General features: G+C 32.6%; 1 protein-coding gene across 2 annotated transcripts in view; it reads left to right on the top strand.

The window, feature by feature from the left end:
- Nucleotides 1-10073: 10073 nt before the first annotated feature.
- LOC106711422 (activating transcription factor 3) overlaps nucleotides 10074-22265 on the top strand; it is a 41867-nt gene continuing 29675 nt past the window's right edge. For both annotated transcript variants that reach the window (XM_014503741.2, XM_014503733.2), the window contains exon 1: nucleotides 10074-10563. The gene's annotated coding sequence lies outside the window, so the exon portion shown is untranslated. The remainder of the gene's footprint in view (nucleotides 10564-22265) is intronic.

Raw genomic sequence — 22265 nt, 5'->3', positions numbered from 1 at the left:
CTTTCGATGCGCAATTCGGTAACAAAACGTAAGAGATGACGTCGATTACATTCGTGACGCAGTAACCGCAGCTTAGGAAATAGTGTAGTACTTCGATATCGATGGCAGAATTTTATCGACAAAAAATCTTCAAAAAAGATTTTTAACTTTTATAGATTTGCAGAATTTTAGAAATATTTTATAGCTCCGTTTTAAAAATGAATAATATTACGCATGGAAAGGTATTAGTTATTTGAAATGAAATGCAGTCGTCAAATGTACTTATTTTTTCCTTTTTTCTTTTATTGTATATGAAAACTGAGATGGAAAAGCATTTCCTAAGTACGGTTTAAAGTTAACAATCTTTTGATACATTAAATACTAGACGAATACTGTCTTGATAAGCACGTTTATTGCATACTAAAAATTAAAAAACATCCCTACCTACCTACATAAAGTTATTTTTAGTGTTTCTATGAATATAAAGTCAGTGTTTGGTTTGGCTAAAGTTTTTGGCTGTCGCGTACGAACATCCGGGTTAGAACATCGATAATTTTGTTCTGATGTAGCTAGCACTAGTGTGATGATTAGGAGCGAATCATCGAATCAATTACGAAGCATTACATCACCGAAGGATTGAGTCACGGACACGGCTCTTAACATATACTTGATCCTTTTGTCCGTGGGATTGGATCCTTTTAGTCATCGTAAGACAAGTCACTACTAACCGCAGTTTTACAAACAATCATTTTGGTGGTGCATTATGACGTTTAAAAAAAGTTTCACTTCACTTTGAAAAATATTAGGAAATATCGTGCATAATTTGCAATTGCAATTTGCTGCTCTTTACCTTCAGTTTGCAAGGGTATATGATACATATTTAAATTAATGGTTCAACTTAAGACATGCTGCTTGTATAAATATTGCATATCTACGTAAAATTATGTTGCAATAAAGTTATTACATATCGATGGAGACGTCGATATTTGTCAGATTTTAGTTAACAGTCGTATTCCATTATAATTACTATTTTAATTAGTTAGATTCCTATATAATTGTAGGATTCGACTTAAGTACTTGTGTATATTGTTGTCTCTGTTTTCTCGAAGAGAATGAAAGATAAAACAATATGTATTAATAAAATAGTCTCTGTAATCAAAACCTACTCTAATTGAAAATTACTTCTCTAAGTTATTCGATGTATAAATATATTTAAAATCATATTTTTTTTAAAATCCATATCTGGTATTCAAGCCTTAATATCTAATCGTGTTTTAGATTATTTCTTTTACTGACAATTTTATTACTATTCGTTACAAAGAATCGCGAGAGCTTATTGAAAGATAAACAATACTTCGAATTGTTGTTGAATCGGTTTGTCAGTATGTTAATTCATTAAGGAAATCATAGTACAAAAGTGTTATTGCAAACAATTATTTGCATACATTAATTTTATTATTAGACTTAGATGATGAATCATTAGTTCCCTGTAAATTGACATGCTTTTAAAATGTATTTTTAATGTTGCGTAAAATGTAACAAACACTTACTGCACAAAACACATCAAGGAGTAACCGTTGGTTTCGGAGACCTCTGTATAAAACATATCGTCATTCTTTTCATTATCATTGACCAATTAGATATAACAATGATATGATTTAAACCAGGGATCCCCAAACTATTTTCGACAAGTGACCCCCTTTTCGAAACTGAACCGTTAGCACAGACCCCCAAAGTCAATTTACCTACTTTTAAGATCAATTATTGTATTATTATTATTTTTCATTCTGACTTAGATCAATAGAAGAAGACAGAGTGAGAATTAGCAATGCTTTAAGTTCGATATCGACCTCTTTGGAAATCCCTGATTTAAACGGTGATGTTAGACTCAGAAACCCACGGTTAGTTCCTTGGTTAAACCATTTGTAAATAACACCGCTAAATTGTTTGTAACTTTATTTATTTTAATATTCTGTAGCAACAGTCGCCAATTGATTACAAATTTTGAGAAACACCAAGTTAAAACATTTATGTAAAATTCACGTATTACTGCTTAAGGAAGGCTTGGATAAAATTGTAGACTTCAAAGACTTTTACTTTTTGCAAATCCTTGCATAATTTAAAATTGTTGAGCATATGTGAGATGATATTTAGCTTCGGACCTTGGCATTTAATGAAAAGACGTTCCTAAATGTTTACTGCAGGCCACTTAAGTGACGCGTTAAACTTACGTTCCAAATAGAATTTTAATTTCGAAGCAGGTACCAGCGATTCGTTGAGCGGTCATCGTAGCGTCGTAATAAAAACGTACGCAACTTGTGTGGCGTCGTAAATAAATTGAAGGAAATTATAATAACGCGTACCTGATTTTTATACTTTTGAAAGCTGTTGAAGGAATTTTAAATTATGTTTTGTTTTAATTAAAGTTTTTGGTCTTGTTTTATAAGTACTCATAAAGTGAATTTGAAGATTTTTGTCTGTCTGTGCGTCTGTATGTCTGTCTGCAAGGCCGAACTTGTTCCGGGTAATCTCCGGAACGGTTGGACCGATTTTGACGGGACTTGAACGGGAAGGATGCTTACGGCAAATTTATAAATTAGCAAAACTTTTCAATAAACCACTTGACTTAAAAACATTTTTTAGTAAAATTGTCTGTGAAAGTTTAAAAGTAACTCGTGATAGCTAAACCAAAATCTTCTATTTATAGTTTCTATTGTGAAATAAATGCTAATTAAAAATAGAAAGTAATTGTTATATGTTTACACATGTATTACGTATTTACATATTAATTGTATGTACATATAAATAAGTGTGTAAGCTTTAGTTGATCTTTGATTTCCAATTTATCAATCGCACTGACAGTGAGCCTTGACTAATATAAAAAGAATTATCATCACCTTTGAACTTTGAAGGTTTTGTGAATACGCTAATTTGGTTTAATGCGATACGCTTTTTTCAATTACACGTCCAACAATTATTTGTATTTTGACTAATTGACAACCGTTCATAATTTATCTTTGCTATGGATCAAAACAATATTATGTTGTGAAATAAATAGTACAAACATACGAAATTATATATATTCTATTTAAAAGACACACACACACAGACACATTGTTTTAAATCATGTTATGTTTATTGATTTTAATTTTTTTCCTTCCCTTCTGAAAAAAAAAACTTGAGAGGTGTCAAGGGACACCCGTACGGAACGAAGTTCCTTTCAATTGATTAGTGAAGGAACCAATGTTTATTCTATGAATAAAAAACTTAAGTCTTCACAAGAAGTACATTTAATTTCTATAAATTTTCGTTATATATTGTCACGTCGTTGCCATGGTGAAGTAGCGCTCATTCGTCTATAGCAAAAAGTGTCGTGACAACTTTTCGTAAGATTTTTTTCCGTCTAGCCCCCTTTCACAACGCGCGATAAGGAACTTTGTTCCAAAAATAATCTGCAACAGTAAGAAAGTTTTTGAAATGTTGAATTTGTTTATGCTTAAATAAAACTAGAGTTTTCTTATAACAAAATTCAGGAAATGTTTTCCAAACAACACACGTGCATACGGAATTGAAAGTAATAAATCATGAAAAAAGTTCATTACAAATATCATTTCTTATGCTTGTTTCAAACGAGGGCAGAACAGAGAGACAGTGTGACTTTGTCTATTACAGACGTAGACACAAAGTTTTTTATTTTCGTTTACGAACACCAAATAATGTTAATGTGTTCCCATTATTATCGATGCGGCACGTGTTTCTTCCAAAGTGATCCAGACGCTTTGATTAACGGCGTTCTATACGCGACGCACCCTATCTTCGCGGCAGATTTACAGCATAGACAAAGGAAATCAATTCTTACAATGACATGTGAACTATATGGGGACCCGTTACTTATGCAACACTCTCTGGAAATATGGTGATGGATTTTTCGATGAGAATATAGAGACATGCTTTAAATTTTTACTTTAAATACACCAACTTAAATGAAATTATGAATACTAAGTAATTAGTTACCAACAGTTTTTATTTTGTTTAATTAAATTAAGGAAATTATAAAATCTAAAATTAGTTATTCGAATTCATAGTAAAAGTGGCTCAAAAGCTTGAAAGTTCCTAAATGTATGTTCAACTACAATCTTAACTATTTTGAGGTTATAATTTCTAGAGAGAACTTTTAGAGATGAGATAATTTTATCTGTTTGTGATTCATAAATTATTTATCATAAATGTATTGATAAGTTGATTGATCATAGTTCCAAATACTGATTTATTGTTTTCGTTTAAAAGGTTTTGCAAAAAAATATACTTTTTAAATAACATAAGTTAGAACATACTGTATGCAATTAGCCGTTTGGTTTTTTATCAACCTTTATTTTCTAGTGACCGGTTTTTAAAAGGTTTTTAATCTTCTTTTTTAAGTTTCTTATTAGTGGTAGCGGATAGAGTTTTTGATAAAAGGGATAATTTTATTATTACTAAAGACTTCAATTAATACTATAGATGTAACAAGTAATTTTTAAGCGTACTCTTTGATTCAAACCAAAAACCTATATTTTTTTAAATTTAAAAGTACACTGGTGTTTATTTACTTTTGACATTTCGTTTCATCGAAAGGTTACATAGAGAAGATTTTCTTTAATGATAATACCATCTAAATGCAACGAACTTTTTAAATATTTATTCCTCTCTTTTGTATTCATTTTATCTTTGAATCGTATCCATTTGTAGTCACATAAAATGAAGCTACATATGTATATACTTTTTGTTGCGGACGAGTTTTTGTCGGTAAGTATGTAAGTAGAGGAAAATCTGTTTATTTTCGATTTTTAACGTTTACGGTTGCACAATGGAGATGTTCAAATGGATTTAAAACATGGGGTTTTATAAAATAAGGACATAAAACTTACCCGCTGCTAAGTAGAGCTTTAAGATTCGTTTCGTTAACTTTTTCGTAGAACGTTGCTACTGGCTACTTAATTCTATAATTTGTGTTAGTTACTAAGAGTGTATGTGTACAGGTGTTCGGTACTTTGAAGGTTATTGATATAAAAGTCTGTAGGTACACTAAGGGCACTTTACGGTGTTCCACTTTAGAAAAATTGCCTTGTTAATTTCAACGAGACAAACACCGCGTTATTTCAAAATAACCAATTAGGTCTTGGTGAGTTGCGCAAACGAAGGCATCACAGTAGAAAGCAATTAGACATTTATATCACTGATCGACGTTGTTCGTACAGACACATTTAAAAGCTGCGTCCTATTAGTTATTGTATACTTAGGAAACCTTCAAACGATTTTTGTTCTTAAGGTGGCACACCGCCAGATTTCCCGATAGTACTTCAAAAACTTCTTGTTATGGTTTCTGGTTTTCTTGGTTGGATGACATTGATATAAATCATTGATTATTACAATGCAATGTAGAAGATATGTATCCATCATTTTATTATCGGGCGATTGTCACGATTTCGGAGGCGTGGCCGTTCGTGCTATTGTCAATGCCATTACATTTCTACCCACGTTTCTCCGTCGGCTCACAAGCGATATAATGCTTACGCTAAGGCAACGACGGATGTATTTTAATACGTTTTTAAACACACGGAAGTCGCAGCCATGATATTCTAATGGTCTATAGTAGTAACGTCGCGGTAGATAAATCGTTGTCTGACGCGATCTCTTTGTCCCGTCAATATGTCAGAAATGGGATGTGCCGCGTTTGCCGGTGTTGACAAAATGTCACAATTTCACTGCTCGCTTTAATTACCAGTATTACATTGACAAAGAATGTACGCCCGTTGTTAATATTCTTGGCGATGGAAACGAAGCATGTTGGCTGATTGTGAACGATGACTGTAATTAGTGCAGTGGAATTATAAGTTACTATTGTTTTAATATTGAAAGTATATAACTATTTTATATATAATACTGCGTAAGTATACGCTTTTATTAATATGTGTTTGTACAACTTTTTGTCTACGTCTGGCTGGCACTTGCATAATATAAGGATTATCATTATTTTTATTTGATTTCTGAGAGTACTTTTTCATTTTGCATTGAAGACAAAATTTCCATTCATTTTTTCAACATTTAACATTCAATATTCATTATACGGAAATAATTATTAAAAAAAAATGGAATGCCAACTTTGCGTCCCATTTTTTATTTATATCAAGCTACATTGTATGTTTGTTACTGTTATTAAATAATGTATTTGTCCTTAATGTTATCAAAGTATGAATATCCATTTTATTGTCACTATCTAATCCAACCTTTCCTATACGATCAAGATAAAAATAATAATTTCGCCTTTTAATCAAACTTTAATCAATAAAACATTTAGTTCGTCACCTTATCATCATTTATAATCCACTAGCTGTAGTCCGCGACTCCGTCTGCGCGAATTAAAAAAACTTAATTAGTAACAACGTGTTTTTCTAGACTATGTTCTACATCTATGCTAAATTCAATCGAGATCCGGTGAACCGTTTTGCAAATACCTTCTAACAATAATTCAGCCATTCATCCATTCATCCAAACATTCGCATTTATAATATTAGTAAGATAAGATTTAGTTCAATCGATTATAGTCTAAGATCCGGTATAAGAACTATATACCCTCATTTATTATTTGTTAGTGCTTAAAAATAAAATGATCGAAAATATTCACATTGACATATTGCAAATAGATTGCATAGTTAAATTACGCCCGAATAATATTAAATGATAAAATTTTTATTAAAATTTATTTAATCTACTTCCTTCTTCTATGTATATTATATTACATAACAATTTTATACGCAGAATATATAAGGAAAATCCCATCTCTCCATCTCCAAATATATTTCTCAATTGATTTATTTGACCGCTACATGACCTATAATTACTGATAAAAAATTCTAATCTCTATAGCCTGGTACAACTTTAGCCTGTCTCATTGTTTCCTAAACATCCTTATCAGCCAGATTTTTCACTAAGAATGACGCAAGTATGTTCTATATCAAAGTCCATTTAGTCCGGGATTAAAAGAGACATTATCTCGTCACACCAGTTTGACATTTCCGACGTGGTCAAATGCAATCATGTTGGTGCACTTATAATAAAGTTTATTAAAATTTAAATTCCGTAATGACTCATTAAATTATGCTGTGTTAAAATTTTTCCATTCGTATGGCATAATTTAATAGAGTATGGCAAGTACATTACTTAGTTTGGTTCTTATACTTTACATAATAATTACGTTCGAAATCCAGAGGGACAGGCAGATTTTGTTCACGTAATCCTTGTATATGTCTCTCGCCTTGTATGTTTGTTGGTTACAGATTGTTTTTGCATCGTAGATTTTTCTTGTCTCTCTCCTTTCTTTAATTTTTAATATTATTTGTAATCAGTTTTTTGCTACTTACGTTATGTAATTCAGATGTTATCTCGAATATTAAACAACTCTAGTACTAAAATGACAACAAATAAGATTGCAAATTAATTTGCTTTGATTTGATAAAACAAAAAAATAATGGATTTAATCATATACTTTGGATTACACTCAAGATATATATCATATCGGTAATATTTTATGAATAGCTTTTTAAGATTAAGATATTTAGATTGTGGTATCGTTATAGATGTGATAATATTATGTCAAATTTAATTCCTAACAAAAACATTTTTTTAAATTACAAGGTGGCAAACGGGCAAGTGGCCACATGAATTCGCCGAAATGGCGAAGCGACCGCTGCCCATAGACATTCTCAATTGCAGATGCGTTGCCTACCCACAATCGACGAAGGAGGAGACGCACAAAAAGACAATATTTAACCTTCCTATGTATTTCCATCAAATCCACCTCCCCTTCCCATCCTTTCCTTATAAGAAAAGGGTGGGAAGAGAAAGAGGACTAAGATAAGGCCTCCGGCATCACACTCATCAGACTGTACGCGGAATTGCTTCCACTTCACGCCTGTCTTCTGTGTGGTCGTGGTATTTCACCGGGCGAGCCGGCCAATTCGTGCAACTGATGTTATTGTTGCTGGCGTCTACCACTGTTAGTGGTAACATGTAGAGACTATTGTTTTTTTTAATATCCGACATGAGAAATACACCTTGGTAGAAAGAAAAGTTTGTAGAGCTTGAATTATAATCCGCCTGAAAATTGAGGAAATTGTATCTTCCATATGCGATAAACGTTAGGTCTTACACAAAGACTGCTTTGGTAACAGGTTTAAGCGGTCCGTGTAGAGCCAACCATATTCAAACAATACTGGGACTCGATATTCCTACAGCTATGAAACAAGCCCAGGACCGTGCGGTGTGGAGGCAGCATGACGACACATCGGTGAAGAGACTTCAGGATGAGCACGACCTTCAGTATTGAAGAGCACGAAGAAGCAGAAAAAAGAGTTCAGCCGATACTATTTTTAGCGGCGACTGCAATCTAGGGCTCATGTATGGCGAACATCACCTGCTTATCACCCAATACTTAGCTATCGATACCAATTGAAGGAGTTCGTGTATGTTAGCCTATAATTAAAAATAAAAAAATTAAATAAATTCCTAGCTGATATCATAATATGCTTGACACTGGCCACATAGAATAGGTATTATAGAACTTAATAGACTTGCTTATATTATTAACGATTTTGTACGAACATTTGAATAGCAACAAAGTCGTGAGACGGCGTACAAAAAGAATAATAAAGGAGATGTCAAGATTTTACACATGACGATATTTATGGTTTTGTAAAGAATAGAGACATTGTTAGCACGCGACAAAAACAAAAGCTGCCCGTTTATTACGTTGTGTATGTTAAACAAAATTATGTAGAGGTTTCTGACAACTTTTATTAATGATAATGATTCAACTGAGAGCAATTTGCACCCTGTCTAATTCCGTTTTTTAATTTCTTCTTTCTTCATAAGAGATAGCAACCATGTGAACGAAAGCATCGACGTTCACAAAAATCAAGATTAAAAGCTTTTGATGAGAAAATATCCTAAAAGTGTAAATTGATTTGTTTATTTAAAGGACCATTAGTGCGAAAGCGAAAAGTTATTGAAGTTGAAAGAAAGTTGGGGCAAAAGTTCTATTTTGTTTCTGCCCCGTTAAGGAAACAGACTTGAGTGTTATTACTATTACACACAATTAAAAAAAAAAACAAAAAAAAATGGGACCCACCTGCAAGCACTTCCTTTCGATTAAAATAATTTTTATCAAAATCGGACCACCAGGGGCGGAGTTTCGCGGTAACACACATAAAAAAAAAATTCAGTCGAATTGATAACCTCCTTCTTTTTGAAGTCGGCTAAAAAATAGCTTCGAAACATGTAGTTAGTAATAATAATAAGCGACGAAATTGCTTCATTGATCAACGAGCTCTTTAAAAGTAATTACAAAACACAGAGACAACGCGAATGAATCAAATTAATTATGTCCACCAGCGCAGCAAATGAATAGAGAATCTATTAGTAAATTCTTCCTCTACGCATAAATAGATAATAATTAATTAAATAGCTCGCTAGACTAATTGTATGCTTATAATCATTTGCATACATTACAATATGTAAACTTATAACATAGTTTTAATACTTATATTGTAAGTAGTAAGTATTGAATATTATTTATTGATAAAAATGAGTGTTTTTTTATTACTAAACTATTTAAGTATTGTATATAAATAATAACTTCTCGATTTTTCTACAAAATATTATGATGTAGTACAATTTGTTTCAAGCTGCTCGTATCAACGTAGATTTCAAATTACCGCTGTCGACTTTTACTTCTATATCAAACTAAGGTTTGTATACCTACCTAGACATTGATGATTGACGAAATTGTTTGAACACTCAATTAACTTATTTCTTGAGATAATTATGATAACTTTGCCTATTCCAATTCGATATCACTTAAGCATTATCAAAAGTTTCAGTTAATCGCAAATTGAACCGCCTTGTGCTTGTAATCTGACAGAATTCTCATCCAATCATGTGCTAGTATGACGTGATTTTTCAGTCTTTTGATTGGTGGGAGATGACGCGATGTCTATTTCTGTGCGCGGCGAGTATGCGCATGAGGAGCGCCGCGTATGTGTGTGTGGGCTCACGCGGCGCGCATGTGTGGCTGTGTTGTCGCGGCGCGCGGACTCGCGGCGCGCTCTCTCTGTTTACCGCGCGGTACTACAGCCGGTGCGCGTGTCTCGTGCTAATCGAATTTTCCGGCGGAGGTAGTTGCAGCGGCGTTTCATGGTGTTATCCCTTGTTATCGGTGTTAATTCATGCTGATGATATTCGAGTTAACGATCGGAAACGAGCGTACCTATTTCAGGCGCGAGACATAAAAATTATAGTTGTTTTCGGCGGATGCGATGAATAAATTTTGCAAATCGAGTCTGTGTGTCGAAAAGAAGGTTCGTGAGCGCTATGTTTTGAACGGGCGGCGTGTTGTGGCCGTGCCGGGTGGCGTGGATGCGATCCGGCTGCCTCAGGACTTCTCGGACTCTACGACACTAACGTGCCACCGACCGGTCTGCGGTCTGGAGTTGTCGGTCCGGACCGAGGAAGACTCGCCGCCTGCTCTCCGAGTCGACACGTGCTAAGGTAAAGCCTACATCCTTGTTACTATCTCGATCGGATGTTTTTTGTTACGCATCTGCATATCTCTTTACAGATTGGCTTATCACCACTTATTTTTATTACAATAATATTATTATTTACCTGATAAGGTAATATGTTTTCTTTACTTTCTAGAAACAGTGAATAGTCTTTATTAATTTAATTTACATTAATACTTAAAGTAAGTTAATAAGATACTACAGTTCAAAGAAATATTGACCAATCAATAACGAATTAGCATGTAAGATTGACAATTAATTGAGTTTGTCGAAGCCCGGCTGGAAATCCAGCTTACATAACAATGGTTGAGCCATGCGGCGGTTGTCGTGTGTATGGAGTGGCTCAATCGGGGAAGGACCAGGAAAAATTCACGCTCTGATATACCTGCCTAATTGGATTGTGTAATTTCAGATGTTAAACTCCTTGTTTCCTTACCCCTATATTTATTTTCCTTCACGCCACTTGTTGGCAACATAATTCCACTGGTGGTAGTCGATATAACGACATAAAATGATGTTAGAACGTAGCGGTGACTCTTTTGCTGTCTTCTGCAACCAAAAATCGAACAGTACGAAATGGCTTGAGAGTTTAGTTGGATAACTTTTTTTCTTATTGGAGTCCAGTAAGAAATGGGGCGGTTCACTATAGGGAATGGTAAATCTACTTTAAATCTGACATTCCTATCTATGTCTACTCATATGTTAAAAAGACGTTTGTGTATAAATAACATTTTGCTAACTGAAACATTGGCGAATGTTTTCCGTCGGCAAAATGTTTGCGGTGTAACTAACTGCAAGCATTGAGACGGATAATTTTAAACATGGAAACTGTTTTGTTGACGAACCCATGACCTTGACGGTTGTTGCTTAGTGCGGTAATTGTTTTACATTTATCGCATTTACACCTGTGCTCTTTGCCCAATGACCCAACGAGCGCGTGAAAATTATTTTTATTAAACAATCTAGTTATTTAATTTTTTTTCTGACAATTAACACTCTCTAGACGAGACTATCTCTAGTCTAAATCTATATGGTTGTTTATACGCCAAGCATATTTTTAATGGAAAATTCTAGAAAAGATTTCATACATTTCCTCGGACTGCGTCAATAGAAATGCAAAACAGGATTTATAAATATTTTAACACAATACGAAAGAATGGAATTGAATGGCGATTCGCATTCAATGTCGTCGGTGAAGCGAAAAAAATATATTTTTGCATATACAAAATATGCACGCTACTATGTCAATTGTATCTTTGTTATAATCATAACATTTTCTTTTCTTACTGGCTACGTTCCTACTCTACATCAATAACCATGGTAATAATAGTCCAAAATGTCACACTACGCAATTTATCGTATTTCACTTTCATACGAATTGGTACTGTCAGCATTTGCAGACCTTAATCCTAGGAAATGTGATAATGAATAAAAGAGTTCAATGAATAACTTATTGCTATGATTAGTCGGTGTGAGAAGCTAGTTAGGTGAAAACTTTCTTACTTTTATAGCTGTTAAACTCGTATACTATTATATATTATTTCAAATATAAATTTGGCATACTGATGTATACATATATACATAAACTTACTAATATTATAAATGCGAATTAATGTTTAGATTGATGGATGTTTGTTTGAAGATATCTCCTCAACGGATCTTGATGAAATTTGACATATTTAAAACATATTCTGGAAGAACACATAGGCTACTTATTACGTTTTTTTTTTATTTAGTTTGGACGGACTAGCGGGTTACAGCTAGTATGAAATATGCATACATTTTTCTTTAGCGTGGATGCACTGCGAAACTAATGAAACGATTTTTAAGTTTAATTTAATTACTTACTTCGAGACGCCAAGGCATCTAATTTTTTTGAATTTGCTTCCGTTTGTAACCTATAGGTTATATATTGTTATAATATTGTATAAGTTATTACTTTCGATTAAACCAAATAAATGGGAACAATTTGTTACATCAACTTTTGGACATGGAAGCGTGTTTTGGGTTAACCACTTAGACAGAAGTCCCTTGTTTCGCCGTCGTTTTCGTCACGCGTGCATGGCTATGGTAATTTTATAGCGTGTTTAAACAATTACACTCACGTTCTGTTTCCGCTAAATTACCCAGAAGGGTATGGGAAGAGTTTCTTATTTGTATAAATTAAAATCATGATGAATTCATTAAAAGGTATACAGTTTCACCCTTTGTACCTGTCGTAAGACTGTTGAAACTAAAATGGCCAAACGTGCTTAGCTTTCAGTTACCTTTACTGTCTCTATATCTCCTCTCATTTTCTTCTAATAGTTAGAGATAACAAAATGTTTTTTCTACAAGTGTCTCGGCTGTGGATATTCACAACTAGCGAATGTTAAGAGAAGATTAGTGACATCGAAAAGAAAAACAGTACCTTTAATATCCATATAAAGAGTATGCGGTAAAATGCTCTAAATTACTAATATTATAAGTAGAAGTTTGGATAGATGTATGGTTTGGTACAAAGTTACTTCGGAACTGTTGGATGGGTCTGAATGAATATAGAGTTGGAGAAGATAGGCTACTTATAATTTTTTTTTTAATTCCACGCGGACAAAGACGCGGGAGACAGCTAGTAATATTATATGTTAACGAATGTATTATGTGAATAGCTTAAACGTCGATACTTAATCAATACTTGTGTCCCGACAGAATCGTTTTTTATGTCGACCTAGATACTCGTACGATCGACACAGAAAAACTCATATGCGCATATTAAAAGTACAACATACATACACATATCAACCGCAATTTATATCCCGAGTGTATAACCCAATTTCATTTTATACACTTATTCTAAGAAATATTACTAATATTATAAATGCGAATGTTGGGATGGATGGATGTATGGGTAGTTAGAAGGTATCTCTAGAACGGGTGCATGGATCTCGCTGAAATTTTCCATAGATGTAGAACATAGCCTGAAAGAACCTATAGACTACTAATTTAGTTGAAACTGCTAAAAAAGTTCGAGAGAAGAATTGTCATGAGCATTTACCAAAGGCATGACTTTTTATTTGTTTTACCAAATTTTTCATTTAAATCGTTTGTGAACGAAAATATCTTAAATTAAGTCTAAATAAAGTTATCAATATAAAAAGACATTTTAACTTTTTTTTATTCGTATATTCGTTGCGCAGATGATATAAATTGGGCTTGAACAATTCATGAATGAGTTTTGTCGCCCACGCTGACCTGCTGTTTTTTATAGTGGGCAGCAATATCACAGTCCGAAATAATTATTATAGCAGTGCATGTAGTACTGGTTCCTAATAAAGGTCTCGCTCTCAGTTTACAGGGTTGACAGGACATTGTCATTTTCAAATCTCATCTAATTAAACGAAAGAAACGTTTATTTTTAGAGGTCCATAAATAAATAAAAAATAGATAGTACTTTAAAACGATTATATTATGTTGAAAATACGTTTTGAAATAAAAAAATTCTAAATCTCTGAATTAGATTTTTTCACTTATTATTGAAGTCTTAATTCAATGTTATTTCGTTTTTATCTAGACAACCTCAACAAACAGTAGCGCTATTCTTATTTTACAGTATTCCTTCATTTTATCTTACCACTTTTTTTTTTACAAAACAATCGAAAAGACAAACAAGTGGATAACAATGAAGTGTTCTATTGAAATAGTATTTTTATATATATTTTATTCTATTTATTTTTTATGTTAAAAATAAAGGTGTGTACTTTTTTATTGCATTGGAGTATAAGCTGACTGTAATATTTGTAAGTTTATTTCAATTACATTTAACAATCTGTTCTTATAACAGTGACAAACATGTGAAAATTAATATATTATTTTTTGCCAACCCTAATCAACGCGCAAAAGTTCCACTCTATGCGTCAACGAAACAAAAAAAATTAAAATAATAAATGTCCATTATTTCATTATGTAATATTCTCGTTGTGTTATGAATGAATGAGCTTTAAGGCTTACGTGTTAAAGTTAAAAATAATCAAACTGGGGCATTTATTATTGTGCTTTATAATTTGAAGGACGGATGAGTGTTGATTATTACATTGCACTGTATTTATTAACGTTGAATATAGATTTTCTTTCGGGAAAACTTTCCAAATTTTAAATTTGGAACAATATTTGCATACAAAAAGGGAAAATAACGGCAAAAAGTGATCTTGAGTGATTTGATGAATTATGTACATGTATGTAATATATAAAATATTTGACTGTACTAAAGAGATTTTAGCGTACCGCAACAAGTTTTACAGGAAGGACGTTTTCGTCGGGTACAATTGTAGCGACTATTTCTGACGCAAAGTCTATTGCGCGAACATAAGAGACGATCAGAAGAGAGGATTTGAATATTAAAATCTTATGTGATCTACGTTGGTTTCTGAGATCATAATATCTGTATAAAAGATATTGTTATCTTTGTTTTTTTCAAAGATTATAAGACCAATAAACCAAAGATCAATATTTTGTTTTTGTAATTTGTTATCTTCATAAATAATTATTAGAAAAAACACTTCAGTGAGTATTTATCATTCGTAATTGTTTGCTTTGTAAATGAATCAAGTGATTTAGAATCCACTAATAAACTCAGAGTAATTGAAAGATGATTCCAAAGACGTCTTATTTCAAGCATAGGAAAAAGTAACATTGATGATGATGATGATGATGTAATCCCGGCCGATATCGGCCACGGCGACTGTCTTCAGCTCCGGTTTTGACGTTGGTGTGCTCGCATGTGGCTTATGTAGCCAATTTTGTAACATTACTAAATTGTAATGAGCTGCTGGCTATAAACGATTCGTTTGTACCTAATTTGGACAATATGGTTTCCTACATTTATCAAAGAGTGCATACACACAACACATTCGGTCTCAACATTGTACCTAAAATTGAAGAGTGTTCACATCCGTGATAAAAGACACGGTAGTGTGCTACACGCATTCACAAGGTCTCCACACATATGAATGAATGTTAATTAGTGTATATTCGTTTATATTCTCTATGTTTGTACTTCGTAGTACATATTTATATGCATAAATTTCACAGTACTTAATGATTCTTCAAATTTAACTCCAACCGATTAGAGTAAAACGCTACACTAACCTGAAACACGTATTTCTTAAATGTCTAACGTAATTTAAACTTACACACACATCTGTATTTCACTTACATGGTTTACTTATTAACAAATTTCTTGTAAAGTACATTAAAGTTCACAAAATTGTTTCTTAAGAACTCTAGTATAAAGTTTATTTTCATTTAAAACTATTCGATGTATGTTAATGCAGACGTGAGAATAATTCGCCTAAAACTTTTGTTATTTTTTATCGCAACTCCTAACACCTAATCACTTTCTGCAAATGGAGGAAGTCATGCGTTTACACATAGTAAATAAAACAACATATATATTCTGTATTATTGAGTTCACTACGACCTTGAGGGAAGGTCAAAATGGCGGCTGCAATAGGGACCCTTTTTCGACAGTCATAACATTAACAAATTAAAGTGTTTATTTTTGTACTGCGTAATCAGTAATTGACGAATGGTCGTTGAAGATGTCGAGTGGGTGTTGAAGCATGAGAGATGTCAATAATACTATAACTTAACGACTGATGATTGCGAAAGGAATTTTTAAACGTAAACTACACTGTAGTTGTATTGATCCATATTAGTATTAAAGCTTATGGATTATATTAGGGTAAAGGAATTTTCAACGTTGTAGAAATAGAGAAGGGTCTGTCCAAATTGATTTATTCATCTAATATTATAAAGAGGAAAGTTTTAATTGTTTGTATTGAATATACTCCTAAACTATTAAACAGATTTGAAAAATTCTTTCAGTGTTAAGAACACTATCTAAAGGTGACATAGGCTATATTTTTTCTAGCTCTGAAGTTGTCATAATCAAAATGATTTTTTACAATGTGGGTGATTGACTTAGATTGACATTTTATGTTAATCTCTTAATAAGATAAAACGATTTATTATATCTGAAATGATGCAAAGTCGTAAAATTCACTAGATTAAAGTCTAGGAAAAAGATTGAAATGCTGTTAGGAACTCGTATTACACGTACTGTAGGCGTCGAAATTTTTATGACGCTATTTAGGAGAACCTAGTACCTACGTGAAATTTTGCTGTCTGCTGTATAAAGTTATATCTAGTATATAAGAAATGTTGTCATTTAACTCTACTTTGATATTTCCTGATATTAATATTTAAGTAGGAGATTGAAATGCTTTTCAAATGTTACGTGAATTTCAAAATTTAATATTTTATAGATAAATAATTTTTACTATTGCATCCAAAAATAAATAAAATGTAAAATTATTAGAATTATCACAAAAATAATAATAGCAAAAACATGTTTATTGCAACTAAGATTCATATATATCGTAGAAGCATAAATCAATGTAGACTTATGAAGAATTATTTTTTAATGACAATCTGCATCCTTACAGGAAATGAAATAATGATGTGCTCACGCATGGCTAGATGGAATTAAATTCCGATCATATTTTATTTATTTATTTAAAAGTACATGTGTTCTTACATAAGTATTAGACATTATTACAATAGGTTTCAGGCAACATGTTGCATTTTTAATTAGGTCTGTAAAATTATAGGTTATAGGTCTTTGGCGACTTCGTTTTTTCACAGTAAATTATTTCAGTATCAAGTTTCTTAGGAGTTGATTTAACAAAAGCCCTCTGTAGAGTGTGAGTTCCTTACTTTCGACTATGCATTGATGAAATATCAAGCTTCATCTTTTGTTATTTATATATTTGATGTCATACAAATTACAAACCAATACAGTTTCGTACATATTACACGTGCTAGATTCAGTTTTCATTAGCGTCGTGCCTTAATCGCTTGTGTAAATTTGTGTGGCCTTGTATGAACGTTTGTTCGGCGATGTAAAAGAACTTCCTGAATATTGTGTTTTTAACGAAATCTAATGCGTAATGCTTTATCTAAGAAAACAATAAGTTTACGACTACCGCAAATTTGTAGTTACACGTTAATTGACATATACTGTGGATTAAGATATTAAAAATATTTTTTTTATTGCTGAAAATACGAAAGTGTTTAGTAGATAAACTACATTTGTAGTGGAAGATAGTAAGACGTGCTTAGTTTAGGTAAATTTTATAGGATCTAAACTCTAGTTATCTCGGAGAAACCTTATCGATACTTATCTCTATATTTTATTCGTTTTTTTTTGTCCTACACACAACTAATTCGAAAGGTATATTACTACTAAGGGGTAGAAAATGTATTTTAGGTCCATTATATCTTTTTGGAGCGACAGTGCCGAAAAAAATAAAGGAGAAAAAAATATTAAAGTAAAATTTTATCGTATACGTTTATTTAATTGTTAATATTAGTTGAAATGGTAAAATACATTGCAGTCGCAGCACAATATTCAACTGGAAGTAGACTTTCGTAGACTCGCACTTCGTATAACTTTTACAGTTTGGGGATTCAACTGCAACTGTTTCTAGTTTCTAAGTATTTTTTTATTCTACACTATTTCTTATCCCATCCAAAACTACGACGAGTATTATATCTCGATTAATAACTTAATAACTTTGTTGATATATATGTTGACTTTGGTTTATCTCTTATCCTTTAGCCTCCGTAGAGATATAAATTAAAAGATAAAATTTGTCCTTACTTATAAATTGGAAGTACAGAGAACGTAAACATCATCAGTATTACAGTTGGGCGTGATTTAATCCTATAATCTTAATTAAGGCCCATATTTAAGATTATTTTTATCTCGGAAAATTTGCACTTGCAAATGGCCGTCCGAGCCGTCGGCGTCTTCGACCCGTTTGCGATATCTCAAATATTAGCTCGGCGTCAACAGCAAACAGCTTTATCCGAGTCCGTTTACTTCGCTCTATATGGATATAGCCGCTCTCCACTTTATATACAGTGTTGCCATTGACAACAGAATATATATGGAATATTTTAAATAAGGTTCTTGGATAAGTAAGAACAAATACGCAAAATATCATTTATTATTTTATTTTGTATACTTTATTTTCAGACAAAGCTACTCTTTTGTGTGTTTCATATTTTGATAGTCGACCAATACTCATACAAATCCGATAAAAAAATTAAAGCTTATACCGCCTTATTATAAAACGTGGTCTAACTATAAAACCTGGTTTAAACCTACATTCGAAGTGGTTTATTTAAAATTCATATTACAAAACGTAGTTTAACGTTAAACCTGGACTATCTATGGTAACAACTTTAAACCATTGCGTTCCCAGGTTTAACTATTTAGACCACAGATTTAGACTTATGTCAAAAGTGTCAAATTTAAGGTTATTCATTTGAATTTGCTATCCGCTTAGTTACGAGTTTTGTGCCTTATCGGATTTTTGTTAAAAATCTGATTTGGTTAATTTAATGGACATGGAAGACATTGAAGATATTGAAACATCTCCAATATAAGAAATGTCACGTCAACCTAATAAACGTCGAGTTCGTTTGGATCCTTTTGTCGAATGAAGATTTAAGACAAAAGTACCGATTTACTAAACGTTTTGCGGAAAAAATAGTGGATGGAAAAAGTAACGCACGATTGTGCGACTAATTGACGCAGTATTTCCTAAAATATTAAAAATTAAATAATTCTTCCGGATCAAAGAAAGTTTTTAAACGTAGTAGTAAATGAAGTAGTAGGTAATTAATTATTTACTTTCTTCTCAGAAGTCCAATTTGCAGATCATTTTGCATATCGTTGATCCATTTTCAATTAGTTTATTGACAATTACACACGTAAAAGCAAAGATCGCGCGGGGCGGGCACTTTCGAAAGAATTCCGTTTGACGTGCTTTATTCTATTCCATTTTATATACATACCCGATAAAAGATAGCCAGATGTTACAACTTTCGCAGAAACGGAACGTTTATTATCGAATGACATTTAGTGAGCGAATGATTATCTGTCATAATCGATTGACCGTGGTTCAAATTCTTAGTTTATGAAGTTCTGGTTTGGTCTACGTTTTGTAATACGGATTCATTTAGACCATGGTTTTAGAGATTAAGCTAGACTACGTAGTTCGGGTTTAAACCAGAGTTGTTGAGATTTTTTGTAATAAGGCGGATAATGTCTACTTAGTAATATCGACATCTTTATAGTATAAAGTTACATTGAATGTTTTGTTTAATTATGGGTGGGCTTTCGATTAATCATTATCATTCCGTCTATTATTCTAATAACAATTATCAAACTATTTGAAACCTTTAACCCGTTTACTACGAGATTGATTTTTTTTCTCAAAGACAAATATAATCAAGGGTCATTTGATATCGGAATAAAGATAAATAAATTGTGTCACGTACTGTTAATCGATTTCAATTAGCCGCTTTGTAGTAGGAAATGCGTTGTCCGTTTTATCTGGTTATGACACGTAATAGACGGATAGAAGATACATTGCATTGCTTATTAAACAAATTCCTGTTTACTGATGGCTGTAAACAATTGACCTTTGACCACTTTCATTTAAAAAAACGTCACTTTGACAGCTGTCAAATAGAGTCAGTGTTACTGATGTGATTAGAAAAGATGAATCTATTCAAAAAATATCACAGAACAATATGTACCAATAATATCTTTGTCGTTCTTTTATTATATTTATTATTATTAATTCTAACCGAACTATATGCAAACTAAATACGTAAAAACAATAATAGTTAGCCTACATGTTATATCTTGTTATCTATATTTTTTATTCACAATGCAAAGGCGGGAGATATTTACCTGTATGTAGTTGTTTTGCTCGATTGTGAAACGCCTGTGTGGGTGTATTGAGGAAAGTGTAAATTAACACTTATTGAGTTGCTGCGATTTCTCAATTAAAGAGTTCTAGCTACTTAACAACAAGCTCTATACTGACCTTGATAATATCCAGTCAATAAGTTACTTCCAAAAGCTATTTACACATCATGTAAGAAAGAGCTTGGTGTGAAAATGAACATGAAAATGTTGTTACTTTTTCTTTAACACGTTCCATGCCACCGTCTGCTCTATTCGAATTCAATTTTATACGAAAAATCGTAGTGGCATGAGACGTGTTAAATTTTATTCTCGACAGCTTTATTAGAGACTGTAAGACAAAGGTACGTTTATAAATTGGCACATAAATGGTAAACATGTTATGGAAGTAAAATAAATCAGTAATTTTTGAACTTAAGAAAAATCTGTCCACGTTCAAGATTACCTGACCCAGACAGCGTTAATAAGGTTACAGGTCGCAATAGGAATGTGAGATTCACATCGACGCCTCCATAGTACTGCGATCCATTAGCCTTGCAAGCTATTTAGGCGTTTCATTTGGAGCGACGCTGTTTATGCTTGCTCGTTAATGTACAATGACACTGGAGATTTTATTGCATTTTGCACGTTCATTCTCTATTATTATTTTTAGTTGTTATACCCTCAAGAGGATCTGTTTGATGGTAAAAGTACTAATTTTAAAACATAATACGTTGATCTAGTAGTTTTTTATCACTAAAATACTTTAAAATCCCCTAGACATTGTGATTTAATTACTACTGACGTCCGTGACTTCGTCGCTTGAAAACTGAGTTGGTGGCTATTTCAAACTGTAATCTATCTTTGTTCCATTTTTATCCAGGTATGTTCATCTGTTTCTGAGCTGAGTAGTAACAAACATCCATACATCCAAATTTTTACTTTTATTATATTAGTAAGAAGTAAAGTATACGCCATGAAATGTATTGCATAATTCTCTTTCAGAAAAAAACAACGTTCGCTCAAGTACCACGTACTCGTATTCCCGTTTTCAATTCGCGAGAGATACAAAAAAACGAAAGCCTTGTAATAAAACCTGTTATATTCTTTTGTAAGAGGCTTCGATTTTATCTGTATACCAAAAGAAACTTCATTTCTTTTAAACAAGTACGTGGTTATTGTGGTATTTAAATCGTCCATTTAGCACCAAATTATGGTCACCACTTTTGTAAGCAAAGTTGTACCAAAAAAGGTAGTGATACTAAATAACTTTTGAAATTAAAACATACTTTTGCACAAGATCCACAACTTTTGTTACAGAATATTTTGGTTTTCACTGTTGACGTATTCATTTTAAATGTAAAAAACATACCTTTCGAAAAAATACACTACACAAAATACAAATACACATCTACTCGATTAACGACAGAATCGTTAATAAGTTGTATTTAATACATATTTTAGTCAAAAATATTCGTTACAAGTTATCGTTTGTTTTGCTTAATAATGCCACTTTTATGACAACATAACCTAAAGACACATTTCAGGTCCGTAATTTAGTAGGAACTTTAGATCATCAAGTATATTTCCATTCAACTGATGTAGTTTTAAATCGGATTTAACTAAAAAGAATCGCAGGCGATCGACCCCGACTGCCAATTTGGCAGTCGCTAAAATCGAGAATAGTCAGAATTCACACATCCAAGGCCCATTACTTGCAAATTGAAGCGCAGACGAATCGACTGCGGCCTATAGATCTCTTTTAATTACGATAAAAAAATTCCTTCACGTGTTTGATCGTTAATGCCCTAATTATCTTGACGGCACATCAAACGCGCCGACGTCTTTGCACTGCTTAGAACAACGGTAATGACTAACGCGAGCTCATA

This window comes from Papilio machaon, chromosome 14, assembly GCF_912999745.1.
Source record: "Papilio machaon chromosome 14, ilPapMach1.1, whole genome shotgun sequence".
Taxonomy (NCBI): domain Eukaryota; kingdom Metazoa; phylum Arthropoda; class Insecta; order Lepidoptera; family Papilionidae; genus Papilio; species Papilio machaon.
This window is presented reverse-complemented; position numbering and strand designations above follow the sequence as displayed.